Source organism: Oreochromis niloticus, linkage group LG9 (assembly GCF_001858045.2).
Source record: "Oreochromis niloticus isolate F11D_XX linkage group LG9, O_niloticus_UMD_NMBU, whole genome shotgun sequence".
Classification (NCBI taxonomy): Eukaryota; Metazoa; Chordata; class Actinopteri; order Cichliformes; family Cichlidae; genus Oreochromis; species Oreochromis niloticus.
In genome coordinates, this window is record NC_031974.2 from 27,167,491 (window position 1) to 27,184,039 (window position 16,549).

Here is a 16,549-nt window from a genome sequence, read left to right on the forward strand (position 1 = left end):
GGACACCCTGAAAATAATGAATTTGAATAGTGGAGGCTAGAAGTAGTGAATGCATCCTTCCTCTCTATCATTAGATGGAGAGAGTGTACAAAGGCCGCATAGTGGGTCTGTGGCCACTCTTGCTTGCGCTTTTGTGTGTCCGTCAGCCAGCTGTGGAGAAGAGCAAAGTTATTACATACAAAGAGCTGAAGTGAAAAGCAGTGTTTCAAACAATGAAATGTGTCCACTCTTTGTGCTTTTCATGCAGTAATGTTTGATGTTTGAAGCTATTTCTGCTGTTGTCCCATTCCCAGTGAAATCCGCTGTCCGTCCAATCCCGATCCCAGTCCTCTTGCAATGCAATCAGCATTTGTCAGACGCATCAGTCATCGGCTTGCGGCGGCGGTACTCAGACAGGATCCTGGACGACTGCACAGGAGCACGTCTGGGGTGGCTAAAAGACTGACTGAAGGACGCCATGTTTACTGAAGGTGTGCCTAATTTTGCCAGGACATAGCTGGGTCCATTGCTACTGCGTGCTCTATTTTCTGGAGCAAAGGTCGGGCTATTTCTCCTGGCACCCTCTCAGGTGATCTCCATACCGCGGCTTCTTCTCAAGTCGACGTGTGGACTGCCGCAAAAAGCTGACCGTTGTCGACAGGATTCGAACCTGTGCGGGGAGACCCCAATGGATTTCTAGTCCATCGCCTTGACGCTCGGCCACAACAACCACATTTGCCCATTAATACATACTTGAAAGACATGCGTCTTCCAAGTCCTACGTCATACGTCTTTCAAGTCGGATCTGCTCAACAACGGCCACGCTGGATTGTAAATGCGGTAGCTGCATGGCTTTGGTGCGAAAGCTTGTGGTTTTGCAGTTCCGTCAGATCGGTGCAGCACAGCTGCGGTTGCAGCTAGCTGGCTGACATTAGCTTGCTTGCTTGCTTGCATGAACAGTTACACACACAGCTGATGATTTTGCCACCTGCAAAGAGCTGATCAGTACATGGTTAGTAGAATGTTATCTTCATTCCAAACATTCAGCAAAACGTTTAAAGTGGGACTGGGTGTCTTTATGAAGAAGTAGCGTGTCAAATCCCAGTTTCATGTAAGAGGCGATGAGACCTCAAAGCCTGTGTGAGCAGTGCTTTTCCACAGCAAACGGCAGCAGCGAGGCCGATGAAGAATGCACCTGGCTTGACATTGTAAGCCTTTGCAGAAAGAGCGGAGAACAGTTTTAGTGTAAAACTGTACGCAGACCTGCTTGAACAGCACTACTAGTGGCAACTGCGATGCCGGGAATCGAACCCGGGTCAACTGCTTGGAAGGCAGCTATGCTCGCCACTAACCACCATCGCTATGAAAGCTGGCAACATTACTGATTCATTGTCCTGTTTATACAGCCTTTCAGGACAATTAACAAGGTGGGCATTTTGATTACACGCTTGTCAGCTTCTAAACTGCTCAAAAGGTAGATCCCTAAAAAGACTAGTGGTTTCATGCAACTGCACATTTAATCTCATCAGCAAAGCTTCTTTGCTATTCAAGTGTGGCCTCTCACGCATTTAAAGCCTTGCGTGATTGTTAGCACCTTGAGAGTCGCAATGGTCACGCGACTTCTTCAGGTCACACCAGACAAGGTGTGAATCTGGGACGATGACTTCTTTGGCTCCTCTTTCAAGTTATTTGGACACTGGCAAAAAGGTTTAAAGCTTCATTAAAAAATGAGAGCAAGTGTCTGTGTCCCGAATCCAAAGTGGGAGCTGATTCCACAGAGAGGGACCTGAAAAGTGATGGCTCTGCCTTCCATTCTACTTTTAAATCCCGTCGGAAGCCAGCAGTCTGAGAGCAAAGCACTCTGTTGGGATGATATGGCACTGTGAGATCTTGTAGACAAAATTGGTCGTGATCATTCAAGACCTTGTGTGTGAGGGCAAGTATTTGGATTTTTATTTGGGATTTAATAGGGAGCCAATGAAGAGAGAAGTCCATATGGGGGAAATATACTCTCTCCTTCTAGTCCCTGACTGTACTCTGGATGCAGCGTTTTGGAACAAGCGTAATTCTTTTCAGGAAGCTTTTAGGACACCCTGAAAATAATGAATTTGAATAGTGGAGGCTAGAAGTAGTGAATGCATCCTTCCTCTCTATCATTAGATGGAGAGAGTGTACAAAGGCCGGCATAGTGGGTCTGTGGCCACTCTTGCTTGCGCTTTTGTGTGTCCGTCAGCCAGCTGTGGAGAAGAGCAAAGTTATTACATACAAAGAGCTGAAGTGAAAAGCAGTGTTTCAAACAATGAAATGTGTCCACTCTTTGTGCTTTTCATGCAGTAATGTTTGATGTTTGAAGCTATTTCTGCTGTTGTCCCATTCCCAGTGAAATCCGCTGTCCGTCCAATCCCGATCCCAGTCCTTTGCAATGCAATCAGCATTTGTCAGACGCATCAGTCATCGGCTTGCGGCGGCGGTACTCAGACAGGATCCTGGAGACTGCACAGGAGCACGTCTGGGGTGGCTAAAAGACTGACTGAAGGACGCCATGTTTACTGAAGGTGTGCCTAATTTTGCCAGGACATAGCTGGGTCCATTGCTACTGCGTGCTCTATTTTCTGGAGCAAAGGTCGGGCTATTTCTCCTGGCACCCTCTCAGGTGATCTCCATACCGCGGCTTCTTCTCAAGTCGACGTGTGGACTGCCGCAAAAAGCTGACCGTTGTCGACAGGATTCGAACCTGTGCGGGGAGACCCCAATGGATTTCTAGTCCATCGCCTTGACCGCTCGGCCACAACAACCACATTTGCCCATTAACTACATACTTGAAAGACATGCGTCTTCCAAGTCCTACGTCATACGTCTTTCAAGTCGGATCTGCTCAACAACGGCCACGCTGGATTGTAAATGCGGTAGCTGCATGGCTTTGGTGCGAAAGCTTGTGGTTTTGCAGTTCCGTCAGATCGGTGCAGCACAGCTGCGGTTGCAGCTAGCTGGCTGACATTAGCTTGCTTGCTTGCTTGCATGAACAGTTACACACACAGCTGATGATTTTGCCACCTGCAAAGAGCTGATCAGTACATGGTTAGTAGAATGTTATCTTCATTCCAAACATTCAGCAAAACGTTTAAAGTGGGACTGGGTGTCTTTATGAAGAAGTAGCGTGTCAAATCCCAGTTTCATGTAAGAGGCGATGAGACCTCAAAGCCTGTGTGAGCAGTGCTTTTCCACAGCAAACGGCAGCAGCGAGGCCGATGAAGAATGCACCTGGCTTGACATTGTAAGCCTTTGCAGAAAGAGCGGAGAACAGTTTTAGTGTAAAACTGTACGCAGACCTGCTTGAACAGCACTACTAGTGGCAACTGCGATGGCCGGGAATCGAACCCGGGTCAACTGCTTGGAAGGCAGCTATGCTCGCCACTAACCACCATCGCTATGAAAGCTGGCAACATTACTGATTCATTGTCCTGTTTATACAGCCTTTCAGGACAATTAACAAGGTGGGCATTTTGATTACACGCTTGTCAGCTTCTAAACTGCTCAAAAGGTAGATCCCTAAAAAGACTAGTGGTTTCATGCAACTGCACATTTAATCTCATCAGCAAAGCTTCTTTGCTATTCAAGTGTGGCCTCTCACGCATTTAACGCCTTGCGTGATTGTTAGCACCTTGAGAGTCGCAATGGTCACGCGACTTCTTCAGGTCACACCAGACAAGGTGTGAATCTGGGACGATGACTTCTTTGGCTCCTCTTTCAAGTTATTTGGACACTGGCAAAAAGGTTTTAAGCTTAATTAAAAAATGAGAGCAAGTGTCTGTGTCCCGAATCCAAAGTGGGAGCTGATTCCACAGAGAGGGACCTGAAAAGTGATGGCTCTGCCTTCCATTCTACTTTTAAATCCGTCGGAAGCCAGCAGTCTGAGAGCAAAGCACTCTGTTGGGATGATATGGCACTGTGAGATCTTGTAGACAAAATTGGTCGTGATCATTCAAGACCCTGTGTGTGAGGGCAAGTATTTGGATTTTTATTTGGGATTTAATAGGGAGCCAATGAAGAGTGAAGTCCATATGGGGGAAATATACTCTCTCCTTCTAGTCCCTGACTGTACTCTGGATGCAGCGTTTTGGAACAAGCGTAATTCTTTTCAGGAAGCTTTTAGGACACCCTGAAAATAATGAATTTGAATAGTGGAGGCTAGAAGTAGTGAATGCATCCTTCCTCTCTATCATTAGATGGAGAGAGTGTACAAAGGCCGGCATAGTGGGTCTGTGGCCACTCTTGCTTGCGCTTTTGTGTGTCCGTCAGCCAGCTGTGGAGAAGAGCAAAGTTATTACATACAAAGAGCTGAAGTGAAAAGCAGTGTTTCAAACAATGAAATGTGTCCACTCTTTGTGCTTTTCATGCAGTAATGTTTGATGTTTGAAGCTATTTCTGCTGTTGTCCCATTCCCAGTGAAATCCGCTGTCCGTCCAATCCCGATCCCAGTCCTCTTGCAATGCAATCAGCATTTGTCAGACGCATCAGTCATCGGCTTGCGGCGGCGGTACTCAGACAGGATCCTGGACGACTGCACAGGAGCACGTCTGGGGTGGCTAAAAGACTGACTGAAGGACGCCATGTTTACTGAAGGTGTGCCTAATTTTGCCAGGACATAGCTGGGTCCATTGCTACTGCGTGCTCTATTTTCTGGAGCAAAGGTCGGGCTATTTCTCCTGGCACCCTCTCAGGTGATCTCCATACCGCGGCTTCTTCTCAAGTCGACGTGTGGACTGCCGCACAAAAGCTGACCGTTGTCGACAGGATTCGAACCTGTGCGGGGAGACCCCAATGGATTTCTAGTCCATCGCCTTGACGCTCGGCCACAACAACCACATTTGCCCATTAATACATACTTGAAAGACATGCGTCTTCCAAGTCCTACGTCATACGTCTTTCAAGTCGGATCTGCTCAACAACGGCCACGCTGGATTGTAAATGCGGTAGCTGCATGGCTTTGGTGCGAAAGCTTGTGGTTTTGCAGTTCCGTCAGATCGGTGCAGCACAGCTGCGGTTGCAGCTAGCTGGCTGACATTAGCTTGCTTGCTTGCTTGCATGAACAGTTACACACACAGCTGATGATTTTGCCACCTGCAAAGAGCTGATCAGTACATGGTTAGTAGAATGTTATCTTCATTCCAAACATTCAGCAAAACGTTTAAAGTGGGACTGGGTGTCTTTATGAAGAAGTAGCGTGTCAAATCCCATTTTCATGTAAGAGGCGATGAGACCTCAAAGCCTGTGTGAGCAGTGCTTTTCCACAGCAAACGGCAGCAGCGAGGCCGATGAAGAATGCACCTGGCTTGACATTGTAAGCCTTTGCAGAAAGAGCGGAGAACAGTTTTAGTGTAAAACTGTACGCAGACCTGCTTTAACAGCACTACTAGTGGCAACTGCGATGCCGGGAATCGAACCGGGTCAACTGCTTGGAAGGCAGCTATGCTCGCCACTAACCACCATCGCTATGAAAGCTGGCAACATTACTGATTCATTGTCCTGTTTATACAGCCTTTCAGGACAATTAACAAGGTGGGCATTTTGATTACACGCTTGTCAGCTTCTAAACTGCTCAAAAGGTAGATCCCTAAAAAGACTAGTGGTTTCATGCAACTGCACATTTAATCTCATCAGCAAAGCTTCTTTGCTATTCAAGTGTGGCCTCTCACGCATTTAACGCCTTGCGTGATTGTTAGCACCTTGAGAGTCGCAATGGTCACGCGACTTCTTCAGGTCACACCAGACAAGGTGTGAATCTGGGACGATGACTTCTTTGGCTCCTCTTTCAAGTTATTTGGACACTGGCAAAAAGGTTTAAAGCTTCATTAAAAAATGAGAGCAAGTGTCTGTGTCCCGAATCCAAAGTGGGAGCTGATTCCACAGAGAGGGACCTGAAAAGTGATGGCTCTGCCTTCCATTCTACTTTTAAATCCCGTCGGAAGCCAGCAGTCTGAGAGCAAAGCACTCTGTTGGGATGATATGGCACTGTGAGATCTTGTAGACAAAATTGGTCGTGATCATTCAAGACTTTGTGTGTGAGGGCAAGTATTTGGATTTTTATTTGGGATTTAATAGGGAGCCAATGAAGAGAGAAGTCCATATGGGGGAAATATACTCTCTCCTTCTAGTCCCTGACTGTACTCTGGATGCAGCGTTTTGGAACAAGCGTAATTCTTTTCAGGAAGCTTTTAGGACACCCTGAAAATAATGAATTTGAATAGTGGAGGCTAGAAGTAGTGAATGCATCCTTCCTCTCTATCATTAGATGGAGAGAGTGTACAAAGGCCGGCATAGTGGGTCTGTGGCCACTCTTGCTTGCGCTTTTGTGTGTCCGTCAGCCAGCTGTGGAGAAGAGCAAAGTTATTACATACAAAGAGCTGAAGTGAAAAGCAGTGTTTCAAACAATGAAATGTGTCCACTCTTTGTGCTTTTCATGCAGTAATGTTTGATGTTTGAAGCTATTTCTGCTGTTGTCCCATTCCCAGTGAAATCCGCTGTCCGTCCAATCCCGATCCCAGTCCTCTTGCAATGCAATCAGCATTTGTCAGACGCATCAGTCATCGGCTTGCGGCGGCGGTACTCAGACAGGATCCTGGAGGACTGCACAGGAGCACGTCTGGGGTGGCTAAAAGACTGACTGAAGGACGCCATGTTTACTGAAGGTGTGCCTAATTTTGCCAGGACATAGCTGGGTCCATTGCTACTGCGTGCTCTATTTTCTGGAGCAAAGGTCGGGCTATTTCTCCTGGCACCCTCTCAGGTGATCTCCATACCGCGGCTTCTTCTCAAGTCGACGTGTGGACTGCCGCAAAAAGCTGACCGTTGTCGACAGGATTCGAACCTGTGCGGGGAGACCCCAATGGATTTCTAGTCCATCGCCTTGACCGCTCGGCCACAACAACCACATTTGCCCATTAATACATACTTGAAAGACATGCGTCTTCCAAGTCCTACGTCATACGTCTTTCAAGTCGGATCTGCTCAACAACGGCCACGCTGGATTGTAAATGCGGTAGCTGCATGGCTTTGGTGCGAAAGCTTGTGGTTTTGCAGTTCCGTCAGATCGGTGCAGCACAGCTGCGGTTGCAGCTAGCTGGCTGACATTAGCTTGCTTGCATGAACAGTTACACACACAGCTGATGATTTTGCCACCTGCAAAGAGCTGATCAGTACATGGTTAGTAGAATGTTATCTTCATTCCAAACATTCAGCAAAACGTTTAAAGTGGGACTGGGTGTCTTTATGAAGAAGTAGCGTGTCAAATCCCAGTTTCATGTAAGAGGCGATGAGACCTCAAAGCCTGTGTGAGCAGTGCTTTTCCACAGCAAACGGCAGCAGCGAGGCCGATGAAGAATGCACCTGGCTTGACATTGTAAGCCTTTGCAGAAAGAGCGGAGAACAGTTTTAGTGTAAAACTGTACGCAGTCCTGCTTGAACAGCACTACTAGTGGCAACTGCGATGGCCGGGAATCGAACCCGGGTCAACTGCTTGGAAGGCAGCTATGCTCGCCACTACACCACCATCGCTATGAAAGCTGGCAACATTACTGATTCATTGTCCTGTTTATACAGCCTTTCAGGACAATTAACAAGGTGGGCATTTTGATTACACGCTTGTCAGCTTCTAAACTGCTCAAAAGGTAGATCCCTAAAAAGACTAGTGGTTTCATGCAACTGCACATTTAATCTCATCAGCAAAGCTTCTTTGCTATTCAAGTGTGGCCTCTCACGCATTTAACGCCTTGCGTGATTGTTAGCACCTTGAGAGGCACAATGGTCACGCGACTTCTTCAGGTCACACCAGACAAGGTGTGAATCTGGGACGATGACTTCTTTGGCTCCTCTTTCAAGTTATTTGGACACTGGCAAAAAGGTTTAAAGATTAATTAAAAAATGAGAGCAAGTGTCTGTGTCCCGAATCCAAAGTGGGAGCTGATTCCACAGAGAGGGACCTGAAAAGTGATGGCTCTGCCTTCCATTCTACTTTTAAATCCCGTCGGAAGCCAGCAGTCTGAGAGCAAAGCACTCTGTTGGGATGATATGGCACTGTGAGATCTTGTAGACAAAATTGGTCGTGATCATTCAAGACCCTGTGTGTGAGGGCAAGTATTTGGATTTTTATTTGGGATTTAATAGGGAGCCAATGAAGAGTGAAGTCCATATGGGGGAAATATACTCTCTCCTTCTAGTCCCTGACTGTACTCTGGATGCAGCGTTTTGGAACAAGCGTAATTCTTTTCAGGAAGCTTTTAGGACACCCTGAAAATAATGAATTTGAATAGTGGAGGCTAGAAGTAGTGAATGCATCCTTCCTCTCTATCATTAGATGGAGAGAGTGTACAAAGGCCGGCATAGTGGGTCTGTGGCCACTCTTGCTTGCGCTTTTGTGTGTCCGTCAGCCAGCTGTGGAGAAGAGCAAAGTTATTACATACAAAGAGCTGAAGTGAAAAGCAGTGTTTCAAACAATGAAATGTGTCCACTCTTTGTGCTTTTCATGCAGTAATGTTTGATGTTTGAAGCTATTTCTGCTGTTGTCCCATTCCCAGTGAAATCCGCTGTCCGTCCAATCCCGATCCCAGTCCTTTTGCAATGCATTCAGCATTTGTCAGACGCATCAGTCATCGGCTTGCGGCGGCGGTACTCAGACAGGATCCTGGAGGACTGCACAGGAGCACGTCTGGGGTGGCTAAAAGACTGACTGAAGGACGCCATGTTTACTGAAGGTGTGCCTAATTTTGCCAGGACATAGCTGGGTCCATTGCTACTGCGTCCTGTATTTTCTGGAGCAAAGGTCGGGCTATTTCTCCTGGCACCCTCTCAGGTGATCTCCACACCGCGGCTTCTTCTCAAGTCGACGTGTGGACTGCCGCAAAATAGCTGACCGTTGTCGACAGGATTCGAACCTGTGCGGGGAGACCCCAATGGATTTCTAGTCCATCGCCTTGACCGCTCGGCCACAACAACCACATTTGCCCATTAACTACATACTTGAAAGACATGCGTCTTCCAAGTCCTACGTCATACGTCTTTCAAGTCGGATCTGCTCAACAACGGCCACGCTGGATTGTAAATGCGGTAGCTGCATGGCTTTGGTGCGAAAGCTTGTGGTTTTGCAGTTCCGTCAGATCGGTGCAGCACAGCTGCGGTTGCAGCTAGCTGGCTGACATTAGCTTGCTTGCTTGCTTGCATGAACAGTTACACACACAGCTGATGATTTTGCCACCTGCAAAGAGCTGATCAGTACATGGTTAGTAGAATGTTATCTTCATTCCAAACATTCAGCAAAACGTTTAAAGTGGGACTGGGTGTCTTTATGAAGAAGTAGCGTGTCAAATCCCAGTTTCATGTAAGAGGCGATGAGACCTCAAAGGCTGTGTGAGCAGTGCTTTTCCACAGCAAACGGCAGCAGCGAGGCCGATGAAGAATGCACCTGGCTTGACATTGTAAGCCTTTGCAGAAAGAGTGGAGAACAGTTTTAGTGTAAAACTCTACGCAGACCTGCTTGAACAGCACCACTAGTGGCAACTGCGATGGCCGGGAATCGAACCCGGGTCAACTGCTTGGAAGGCAGCTATGCTCGCCACTATACCACCATCGCTATGAAAGCTAGCAACATTACTGATTCATTGTCCTGTTTATACAGCCTTTCAGGACAATTAACAAGGTGGGCATTTTGATTACACGCTTGTCAGCTTCTAAACTGCTCAAAAGGTAGATCCCTAAAAAGACTAGTGGTTTCATGCAACTGCACATTTAATCTCATCAGCAAAGCTTCTTTGCTATTCAAGTGTGGCCTCTCACGCATTTAACGCCTTGCGTGATTGTTAGCACCTTGAGAGTCGCAATGGTCATGCGACTTCTTCAGGTCACACCAGACAAGGTGTGAATCTGGGACGATGACTTCCTTGGCTCCTCTTTCAAGTTATTTGGACACTGGCAAAAAGGTTTTAAGCTTAATTAAAAAATGAGAGCAAGTGTCTGTGTCCCGAATCCAAAGTGGGAGCTGATTCCACAGAGAGGGACCTGAAAAGTGATGGCTCTGCCTTCCATTCTACTTTTAAATCCCTTCGGAAGCCAGCAGTCTGAGAGCAAAGCACTCTGTTGGGATGATATGGCACTGTGAGATCTTGTAGACAAAATTGGTCGTGATCATTCAAGACTTTGTGTGTGAGGGCAAGTATTTGGATTTTGATTTGGGATTTAATAGGGAGCCAATGAAGAGAGAAGTCCATATGGGGGAAATATACTCTCTCCTTCTAGTCCCTGACTGTACTCTGGATACAGCGTTTTGGAACAAGCGTAATTCTTTTCAGGAAGCTTTTAGGACACCCTGAAAATAATGAATTTGAATAGTGGAGGCTAGAAGTAGTGAATGCATCCTTCCTCTCTATCATTAGATGGAGAGAGTGTACAAAGGCCGGCATAGTGGGTCTGTGGCCACTCTTGCTTGAGCTTTTGTGTGTCCGTCAGCCAGCTGTGGAGAAGAGCAAAGTTATTACATACAAAGAGCTGAAGTGAAAAGCAGTGTTTCAAACAATGAAATGTGTCCACTCTTTGTGCTTTTCATGCAGTAATGTTTGATGTTTGAAGCTATTTCTGCTGTTGTCCCATTCCCAGTGAAATCCGCTGTCCGTCCAATCCCGATCCCAGTCCGTTTGCAATGCATTCAGCATTTGTCAGACGCATCAGTCATCGGCTTGCAACGGCGGTACTCAGACAGGATCCTGGACGACAGCACAGGAGCACGTCTGGGGTGGCTAAAAGACTGACTGAAGGACGCCATGTTTACTGAAGGTGTGCCTAATTTTGCCAGGACATAGCTGGGTCCATTGCTACTGCGTGCTCTATTTTCTGGAGCAAAGGTCGGGCTATTTCTCCTGGCACCCTCTCAGGTGATCTCCATACCGCGGCTTCTTCTCAAGTCGACGTGTGGACTGCCGCAAAATAGCCAACCGTTGTCGACAGGATTCGAACCTGTGCGGGGAGACCCCAATGGATTTCGAGTCCATCGCCTTGACCGCTCGGCCACAACAACCACATTTGCCCATTAACTACATACTTGAAAGACATGCGTCTTCCAAGTCCTACGTCATACGTCTTTCAAGTCGGATCTGCTCAACAACGGCCACGCTGGATTGTAAATGCGGTAGCTGCATGGCTTTGGTGCGAAAGCTTGTGGTTTTGCAGTTCCGTCAGATCGGTGCAGCACAGCTGCGGTTGCAGCTAGCTGGCTGACATTAGCTTGCTTGCTTGCTTGCATGAACAGTTACACACACAGCTGATGATTTTGCCACCTGCAAAGAGCTGATCAGTACATGGTTAGTAGAATGTTATCTTCATTCCAAACATTCAGCAAAACGTTTAAAGTGGGACTGGGTGTCTTTATGAAGAAGTAGCGTGTCAAATCCCAGTTTCATGTAAGAGGCGATGAGACCTCAAAGCTGTGTGAGCAGTGCTTTTCCACAGCAAACGGCAGCAGCGAGGCCGATGAAGAATGCACCTGGCTTGACATTGTAAGCCTTTGCAGAAAGAGTGGAGAACAGTTTTAGTGTAAAACTCTACGCAGACCTGCTTGAACAGCACCACTAGTGGCAACTGCGATGGCCGGGAATCGAACCCGGGTCAACTGCTTGGAAGGCAGCTATGCTCGCCACTATACCACCATCGCTATGAAAGCTAGCAACATTACTGATTCATTGTCCTGTTTATACAGCCTTTCAGGACAATTAACAAGGTGGGCATTTTGATTACACGCTTGTCAGCTTCTAAACTGCTCAAAAGGTAGATCCCTAAAAAGACTAGTGGTTTCATGCAACTGCACATTTAATCTCATCAGCAAAGCTTCTTTGCTATTCAAGTGTGGCCTCTCACGCATTTAACGCCTTGCGTGATTGTTAGCACCTTGAGAGTCGCAATGGTCATGCGACTTCTTCAGGTCACACCAGACAAGGTGTGAATCTGGGACGATGACTTCCTTGGCTCCTCTTTCAAGTTATTTGGACACTGGCAAAAAGGTTTTAAGCTTAATTAAAAAATGAGAGCAAGTGTCTGTGTCCCGAATCCAAAGTGGGAGCTGATTCCACAGAGAGGGACCTGAAAAGTGATGGCTCTGCCTTCCATTCTACTTTTAAATCCCTTCGGAAGCCAGCAGTCTGAGAGCAAAGCACTCTGTTGGGATGATATGGCACTGTGAGATCTTGTAGACAAAATTGGTCGTGATCATTCAAGACTTTGTGTGTGAGGGCAAGTATTTGGATTTTGATTTGGGATTTAATAGGGAGCCAATGAAGAGAGAAGTCCATATGGGGGAAATATACTCTCTCCTTCTAGTCCCTGACTGTACTCTGGATACAGCGTTTTGGAACAAGCGTAATTCTTTTCAGGAAGCTTTTAGGACACCCTGAAAATAATGAATTTGAATAGTGGAGGCTAGAAGTAGTGAATGCATCCTTCCTCTCTATCATTAGATGGAGAGAGTGTACAAAGGCCGGCATAGTGGGTCTGTGGCCACTCTTGCTTGAGCTTTTGTGTGTCCGTCAGCCAGCTGTGGAGAAGAGCAAAGTTATTACATACAAAGAGCTGAAGTGAAAAGCAGTGTTTCAAACAATGAAATGTGTCCACTCTTTGTGCTTTTCATGCAGTAATGTTTGATGTTTGAAGCTATTTCTGCTGTTGTCCCATTCCCAGTGAAATCCGCTGTCCGTCCAATCCCGATCCCAGTCCGTTTGCAATGCATTCAGCATTTGTCAGACGCATCAGTCATCGGCTTGCAACGGCGGTACTCAGACAGGATCCTGGACGACAGCACAGGAGCACGTCTGGGGTGGCTAAAAGACTGACTGAAGGACGCCATGTTTACTGAAGGTGTGCCTAATTTTGCCAGGACATAGCTGGGTCCATTGCTACTGCGTGCTCTATTTTCTGGAGCAAAGGTCGGGCTATTTCTCCTGGCACCCTCTCAGGTGATCTCCATACCGCGGCTTCTTCTCAAGTCGACGTGTGGACTGCCGCAAAATAGCCAACCGTTGTCGACAGGATTCGAACCTGTGCGGGGAGACCCCAATGGATTTCGAGTCCATCGCCTTGACCGCTCGGCCACAACAACCACATTTGCCCATTAACTACATACTTGAAAGACATGCGTCTTCCAAGTCCTACGTCATACGTCTTTCAAGTCGGATCTGCTCAACAACGGCCACGCTGGATTGTAAATGCGGTAGCTGCATGGCTTTGGTGCGAAAGCTTGTGGTTTTGCAGTTCCGTCAGATCGGTGCAGCACAGCTGCGGTTGCAGCTAGCTGGCTGACATTAGCTTGCTTGCTTGCTTGCATGAACAGTTACACACACAGCTGATGATTTTGCCACCTGCAAAGAGCTGATCAGTACATGGTTAGTAGAATGTTATCTTCATTCCAAACATTCAGCAAAACGTTTAAAGTGGGACTGGGTGTCTTTATGAAGAAGTAGCGTGTCAAATCCCAGTTTCATGTAAGAGGCGATGAGACCTCAAAGCCTGTGTGAGCAGTGCTTTTCCACAGCAAACGGCAGCAGCGAGGCCGATGAAGAATGCACCTGGCTTGACATTGTAAGCCTTTGCAGAAAGAGCGGAGAACAGTTTTAGTGTAAAACTCTACGCAGACCTGCTTGAACAGGACTACTAGTGGCAAGTGCGATGGCCGGGAATCGAACCCGGGTCAACTGCTTGGAAGGCAGCTATGCTCGCCACTATACCACCATCGCTATGAAAGCTGGCAACATTACTGATTCATTGTCCTGTTTATACAGCCTTTCAGGACAATTAACAAGGTGGGCATTTTGATTACACGCTTGTCAGCTTCTAAACTGCTCAAAAGGTAGATCCCTAAAAAGACTAGTGGTTTCATGCAACTGCACATTTAATCTCATCAGCAAAGCTTCTTTGCTATTCAAGTGTGGCCTCTCACACATTTAACGCCTTGCGTGATTGTCAGCACCTTGAGAGTCGCAATGGTCACGCGACTTCTTCAGGTCACACCAGACAAGGTGTGAATCTGGGACGATGACTTCTTTGGCTCCTCTTTCAAGTTATTTGGACACTGGCAAAAAGGTTTTAAGCTTAATTAAAAAATGAGAGCAAGTGTCTGTGTCCCGAATCCAAAGTGGGAGCTGATTCCACAGAGAGGGACCTGAAAAGTGATGGCTCTGCCTTCCATTCTACTTTTAAATCCCGTCGGAAGCCAGCAGTCTGAGAGCAAAGCACTCTGTTGGGATGATATGGCACTGTGAGATCTTGTAGACAAAATTGGTCGTGATCATTCAAGACTTTGTGTGTGAGGGCAAGTATTTGGATTTTGATTTGGGATTTAATAGGGAGCCAATGAAGAGAGAAGTCCATATGGGGGAAATATACTCTCTCCTTCTAGTCCCTGACTGTACTCTGGATACAGCGTTTTGGAACAAGCGTAATTCTTTTCAGGAAGCTTTTAGGACACCCTGAAAATAATGAATTTGAATAGTGGAGGCTAGAAGTAGTGAATGCATCCTTCCTCTCTATCATTAGATGGAGAGAGTGTACAAAGGCCGGCATAGTGGGTCTGTGGCCACTCTTGCTTGAGCTTTTGTGTGTCCGTCAGCCAGCTGTGGAGAAGAGCAAAGTTATTACATACAAAGAGCTGAAGTGAAAAGCAGTGTTTCAAACAATGAAATGTGTCCACTCTTTGTGCTTTTCATGCAGTAATGTTTGATGTTTGAAGCTATTTCTGCTGTTGTCCCATTCCCAGTGAAATCCGCTGTCCGTCCAATCCCGATCCCAGTCCTTTTGCAATGCATTCAGCATTTGTCAGACGCATCAGTCATCGGCTTGCAACGGCGGTACTCAGACAGGATCCTGGACGACAGCACAGGAGCACGTCTGGGGTGGCTAAAAGACTGACTGAAGGACGCCATGTTTACTGAAGGTGTGCCTAATTTTGCCAGGACATAGCTGGGTCCATTGCTACTGCGTGCTCTATTTTCTGGAGCAAAGGTCGGGCTATTTCTCCTGGCACCCTCTCAGGTGATCTCCATACCGCGGCTTCTTCTCAAGTCGACGTGTGGACTGCCGCAAAATAGCTGACCGTTGTCGACAGGATTCGAACCTGTGCGGGGAGACCCCAATGGATTTCTAGTCCATCGCCTTGACCGCTCGGCCACAACAACCACATTTGCCCATTGACTACATACTTGAAAGACATGCGTCTTCCAAGTCCTACGTCATACGTCTTTCAAGTCGGATCTGCTCAACAACGGCCACGCTGGATTGTAAATGCGGTAGCTGCATGGCTTTGGTGCGAAAGCTTGTGGTTTTGCAGTTCCGTCAGATCGGTGCAGCACAGCTGCGGTTGCAGCACAGCTGGCTGACATTAGCTTGCTTGCTTGCTTGCATGAACAGTTACACACACAGCTGATGATTTTGCCACCTGCAAAGAGCTGATCAGTACATGGTTAGTAGAATGTTATCTTCATTCCAAACATTCAGCAAAACGTTTAAAGTGGGACTGGGTGTCTTTATGAAGAAGTAGCGTGTCAAATCCCAGTTTCATGTAACAGGCGATGAGACCTTAAAGCCTGTGTGAGCAGTGCTTTTCCACAGCAAACGGCAGCAGCGAGGCCGATGAAGAATGCACCTGGCTTGACATTGTAAGCCTTTGCAGAAAGAGCGGAGAACAGTTTTAGTGTAAAACTGCACGCAGACCTGCTTGAACAGCACTACTAGTGGCAACTGCGATGGCCGGGAATCGAACGCGGGTCAACTGCTTGGAAGGCAGCTATGCTCGCCACTATACCACCATCGCTATGAAAGCTGGCAACATTACTGATTCATTGTCCTGTTTATACAGCCTTTCAGGACAATTAACAAGGTGGGCATTTTGATTACACGCTTGTCAGCTTCTAAACTGCTCAAAAGGTAGATCCCTAAAAAGACTAGTGGTTTCATGCAACTGCACATTTAATCTCATCAGCAAAGCTTCTTTGCCATTCAAGTGTGGCCTCTCACGCATCTAACGCCTTGCGTGATTGTTAGCACCTTGAGAGTCGCAATGGTCACGCGACTTCTTCAGGTCACACCAGACAAGGTGTGAAAAGGTGTGAATCTGGGACGATGACTTCCTTGGCTCCTCTTTCAAGTTATTTGGACACTGGCAAAAAGGTTTTAAGCTTAATTAAAAAATGAGAGCAAGTGTCTGTGTCCCGAATCCAAAGTGGGAGCTGATTCCACAGAGAGGGACCTGAAAAGTGATGGCTCTGCCTTCCATTCTACCTTTAAATCCCGTCGGAAGCCAGCAGTCTGAGAGCAAAGCACTCTGTTGGGATGATATGGCACTGTGAGATCTTGTAGACAAAATTGGTCGTGATCATTCAAGACCTTGTGTGTGAGGGCAAGTATTTGGAATTTTATTTGGGATTTAATAGGGAGCCAATGAAGAGAGAAGTCCATATGGGGGAAATATACGCTCTCCTTCTAGTCCCTGACTGTACTCTGGATGCAGCGTTTTGGAACAAGCGTAATTCTTTTCAGGAAGCTT

General features: G+C 47.0%; 14 non-coding genes across 14 annotated transcripts; all 14 read right to left on the minus strand.

Moving 5' to 3' along the window:
• Positions 1-628: 628 nt before the first annotated feature.
• On the minus strand, positions 629-709 carry trnas-aga (transfer RNA serine (anticodon AGA)). The gene has a single exon. It is a non-coding gene; the product is annotated as a tRNA-Ser (tRNA).
• A 1,983-nt stretch (positions 710-2,692) lies between these two features.
• On the minus strand, positions 2,693-2,774 carry trnas-aga (transfer RNA serine (anticodon AGA)). The gene has a single exon. It is a non-coding gene; the product is annotated as a tRNA-Ser (tRNA).
• Positions 2,775-3,336: 562 nt separating this feature from the next.
• On the minus strand, positions 3,337-3,407 carry trnag-ucc (transfer RNA glycine (anticodon UCC)). The gene has a single exon. It is a non-coding gene; the product is annotated as a tRNA-Gly (tRNA).
• Positions 3,408-4,761: 1,354 nt separating this feature from the next.
• On the minus strand, positions 4,762-4,842 carry trnas-aga (transfer RNA serine (anticodon AGA)). The gene has a single exon. It is a non-coding gene; the product is annotated as a tRNA-Ser (tRNA).
• A 1,984-nt stretch (positions 4,843-6,826) lies between these two features.
• trnas-aga (transfer RNA serine (anticodon AGA)) lies at positions 6,827-6,908 on the minus strand. Its single transcript has one exon. It is a non-coding gene; the product is annotated as a tRNA-Ser (tRNA).
• A 553-nt stretch (positions 6,909-7,461) lies between these two features.
• Positions 7,462-7,533, minus strand: trnag-ucc (transfer RNA glycine (anticodon UCC)). Its single transcript has one exon. It is a non-coding gene; the product is annotated as a tRNA-Gly (tRNA).
• A 1,355-nt stretch (positions 7,534-8,888) lies between these two features.
• Positions 8,889-8,970, minus strand: trnas-aga (transfer RNA serine (anticodon AGA)). Its single transcript has one exon. It is a non-coding gene; the product is annotated as a tRNA-Ser (tRNA).
• Positions 8,971-9,532: 562 nt separating this feature from the next.
• On the minus strand, positions 9,533-9,604 carry trnag-ucc (transfer RNA glycine (anticodon UCC)). The gene has a single exon. It is a non-coding gene; the product is annotated as a tRNA-Gly (tRNA).
• A 1,355-nt stretch (positions 9,605-10,959) lies between these two features.
• On the minus strand, positions 10,960-11,041 carry trnas-cga (transfer RNA serine (anticodon CGA)). The gene has a single exon. It is a non-coding gene; the product is annotated as a tRNA-Ser (tRNA).
• Positions 11,042-11,602: 561 nt separating this feature from the next.
• Positions 11,603-11,674, minus strand: trnag-ucc (transfer RNA glycine (anticodon UCC)). The gene has a single exon. It is a non-coding gene; the product is annotated as a tRNA-Gly (tRNA).
• Positions 11,675-13,029: 1,355 nt separating this feature from the next.
• On the minus strand, positions 13,030-13,111 carry trnas-cga (transfer RNA serine (anticodon CGA)). Its single transcript has one exon. It is a non-coding gene; the product is annotated as a tRNA-Ser (tRNA).
• Positions 13,112-13,673: 562 nt separating this feature from the next.
• trnag-ucc (transfer RNA glycine (anticodon UCC)) lies at positions 13,674-13,745 on the minus strand. Its single transcript has one exon. It is a non-coding gene; the product is annotated as a tRNA-Gly (tRNA).
• Positions 13,746-15,100: 1,355 nt separating this feature from the next.
• trnas-aga (transfer RNA serine (anticodon AGA)) lies at positions 15,101-15,182 on the minus strand. Its single transcript has one exon. It is a non-coding gene; the product is annotated as a tRNA-Ser (tRNA).
• A 563-nt stretch (positions 15,183-15,745) lies between these two features.
• On the minus strand, positions 15,746-15,817 carry trnag-ucc (transfer RNA glycine (anticodon UCC)). Its single transcript has one exon. It is a non-coding gene; the product is annotated as a tRNA-Gly (tRNA).
• Between the last annotated feature and the right edge of the window lie 732 nt (positions 15,818-16,549).